This window comes from Silurus meridionalis, chromosome 23, assembly GCF_014805685.1.
Source record: "Silurus meridionalis isolate SWU-2019-XX chromosome 23, ASM1480568v1, whole genome shotgun sequence".
Taxonomy (NCBI): Eukaryota; Metazoa; Chordata; class Actinopteri; order Siluriformes; family Siluridae; genus Silurus; species Silurus meridionalis.
The window spans coordinates 10,043,384-10,047,332 of NC_060906.1; positions in this window are offsets into that span (position 1 = coordinate 10,043,384).

Genomic DNA, 3,949 nt, shown 5'->3' on the forward strand with positions numbered 1-3,949 from the left:
TCCTCACCCAGTTTAAAGCCTCCTTCACAGCTGTTTCTGTTTCATTTAATGACTCTGTTTCAATCCTCCTATGGCAATTATGATCATTAGCACCTGCTTGGTAATATTGGTTAGTCATTCACATGACTCTGAATCCACAGTTTTAGATGGATGGTATTCTTAGACTGTGTTCAAATGAACCATATTAGAATGTATTTATTGATGACAACTTTGAATCACTTTCGAAGTCTGGATAAGGGCATCGGCCAAATAGTAGTAATATTAAAATAAAAAGAATATAATAAAATGTTTGTATGTAAAAACACTTTTCACAGTTGCACTTTTCACTGTTTACAGTAATACTGAATGCATGCAAGCTAAGACCTATGACAAGCTAGATCCTGTCATCAGTTGATTTGTAGAAATGATAAACTCTCGTTGACTCATCAGCATTTCCTTTTCTCACCTGAATTCAATAGGACAAAAAAAGGCTTGCCATTTTTTTTAAGTTAAATCAAAAAAAGAATATTCCTGTAAATAGGCTGTTTCTACAGAAAATATTATAAAGTAAGCATACTGAGAACAAAAAAAACGAAACCAAAAACAAAAAAGAATTAGTTTTGGAGCTATAGAGTAATTCATATGAATTTAAACTTTTGACCAATTAGATTCATTTTTTATTGCCTCCAGATGTCCACATGGTGTATTCTGGTAAACCATTTCTATCTTTTAATAATTTTGCTGTAATGAGCTTTTAGCACAAAATGAACAGTATCTAACTTGTGTGCAATCACAAAATTTAGTGTTGCTATAAAGAGTAAAAAATGCAGTGGTGGGCCGTCAACATGTCTGTAGCGCTCTGCACACAATAATACATCTGAGTTTGACTTTTTTTTATGCCCACAATGAATGACGGAGGAAGAAATATTCTTATACATTCTTAAAAATAAATTTTCAAGAAAAGCTAGACATCGTGAGGAGAGGTCGGCCAACCCTGATGCTAGCTAGCTTGTCTCAACCAAAGGGTTTGTTCGCCACTTCCAGAACAGGTACCACTGACTTACATCCTCTGAGGAGCGGTGCACATTATGAGTATGCATCTCTGGTGAGTAGGTTGTATTTTATTTACATTTTAATGATTTGGTCATGTTATTAGACAAATATTGATTCTGAACTGCTCCAGATGATGTAGGTGGCACAGTTGCGGTGGTAGTGTAGAGGTTTGGAGCTTGCTTTAGTAAAATGTCTCTCTCTCTGTAATGCCATGCGTTGTTATATTGCGTTTTTGTACAGTATTGATGGTTTCTTTAATTGTGACGTGATAGTGGTGGCATTAAGTGTTGGATTAGGTCGGGTCCCCACTGAAGGCCCAGGTACCAAATGCATTCCAAATGACTCTGTTTCAATCCTCCTATGGCAATTATGATCATTAGCACCTGCTTGGTAACTGGAAAAATTAGAGTTAAAAAAGGGTTAAAAGTTCAACAGAAATATGTTTTAGATTATTGGCCCTCATAATTTATCTGAATTCACACAAAACTGTGTAGATCCAAATAAAATGCTAACTAACATAAAGATAATGTTAGATGTGTTTGCTCACAAGGTAGCATGCAACAGCATGCAACTGGTAAATTTACTTTACACTAAAGGCATTTGGCATAATCTCAAATATCTTTTTCTTTTTTGTACAACTAAGCTGTTTAAAAGAATGCTACTCAAAAGCCCAGCAGTGAAACTTGGCATTGGGTGATTTTAAAGCACCATTAGTACTAATTTAAGCAATACTTTACCACATTCAGCTTGGGATCCACCTTAACCTGTGTTTCCCAGTTTACTGCAACAAAATGACAGTTTGTTAATTTATGCATGACAAAGTGTGGATTTCAGCAATAGTAGTAAGTGTCAAAGTGACTAGTAATGTTTTAGCTTAATCTTTATTCAAAGTATGCCTACTTCAGTAAAGCCACAAATCCAAAGATGTGGATCAAATGGTTTCTCGGACCAGTGATGTGCATGATACAATAACTATTCATTTCCCACAGTAGGGACATTTCTGAAGTAAACTTATAACCGTGCTTTCATCAGATTATATCTTACACAACCGTTAAAAAATATATTAATACAAACATTAAGAAAAGTGGTGACACTCTTGAGCATTTTAGCTACATTTAGCTAATTACATATTATAACCAAATATATATATAAAAAAAGGTATGAAGTTGTACTAGCTACAAACAATCAATATATAGTGAATTCAGAAAGTATTCAGCAGCAGGACTTGGCAACTGGTCAGGGGTGAGGAAAAGATAATTGGAGCAAACTAAAGTATAAAAAAACTGTTCCACATCGCACATGACCGCAGTCTGGGCTGAAAGGTCACATGACACCAACTCTAACCACACAGCCAAGACAACACAGAAGTAGGAATAACTGAATGTCCTAGAAGGGCCAAGCCAAAGCCCTGACCTGAACCCTATTTAACATCTCTGGAGAGACCTTAAAGAGGCTGTACAACAACAGTCCCCATTCAACCTGACCCAACTTGAGAGGATTTGCCATGCAGAATAGCAAAAAATCCCCTAATCCAAGTGCAAAGCTTCTTGCGTCATATAAAAAAAACTTAAGGTTGTAATTGCTGCCAACGGTTTTCATTTAGTACTGACTAAAGGGTGTCCTCTGCAAAAATTTTGTTGAATGCACTGTATATATACAAGTTGTACTTGCCTGAAAGTGTGCCAGCTTGTAAACGTATTGAACATCTCCCTTTTTGGGTCACAAGGCTATAAGGTAGGGACCTGCTCTTGCTGAGGTGCACGTCTAAGCTTTGGGCGCCCCAAATACTCAGAGAAAGAGAGAGAGAGAGAGAGAGAGAGAGAGAGAGGGTGGGGTGGGGAGTCAGGGTCTTTATGCCTGTAACAACGACTATCTGACGGCAAAAGTAACACAAAAATATTATAAATATTACTTCAAATTAAATCCTATAATTACTTTTTTCTTTAATCTAAGCTAATATACTCTTTGTAAACCCTGTTACAATTTGTGAAAATGAAAAAAAAAAAATACTGTTATTGCTGGGTGCATAAACTAATTGAAGGTAGAAAGAGACACATATGGAAATATATATATATATATATATATATATATATATATATAGTGGTGAGCAATTCCAGCTGCAGTGTAGCACCGATTGCCCATTGAGATCCTCCGCAGTATCCTGTCCTCTCTTGTATTTGTCTTCCGTGGACTACCAGCCTTCTTGGCGGACTTGAATGAGTTTGTGATGTTGTGAAGATTCAATATTCTTGAAATCACAGATTTGGAACGACCAACTTGTCTTGCTGTGGCTGATAGGGTCATCCTTTGGCCTTCATCTGGACAACCTGCTGCCGGAGGCTTTCAGTCACTTTAGAACGGCCCACCATCTTGCAGAGTCAGTGAAACTGGAAGTTAGGCTGCCAGTTAAATAGGGGTTGACAGATAATCAAGGAAATTAGCACCAGGTGCCAGATTAACACCAATAACTGGGAGGTATCTGAAAGTGCTCTCTAATTTTGATCAGTGTGTTTTCTGGAAAAATAATGTTTTTTTTTTTAAATGCCTTAGTTATATTGTGGAAAAGGTGTTCTGGTAGCATGGTATAGACAGGACAAAAACTCCTTCAACTGTTGAGCAGTGAAGATGACATTATTTTAGAATTGTTCAATTGTTTATAAATTGTTCTCTTTCTACATTCAATTAGTTTATGCAACTAGCAATGACAGTAGTTTTTTTTTCATTTTCACAAATTGTAACAGGGTTTACAAAGAGTATATTAGCTTAGATTAAAGAAAAAAGTAATTATAGGATTTAATTTGAAGTAATGTTTATAATATTTTTGTGTTATTTTGCAGTCAGATAGTCGTTGTTACAGGCATAAAGACCCTGACTACCCCCCCCCCACCCTCTCTCTCTCTCTTTCTCTGAGTATTTG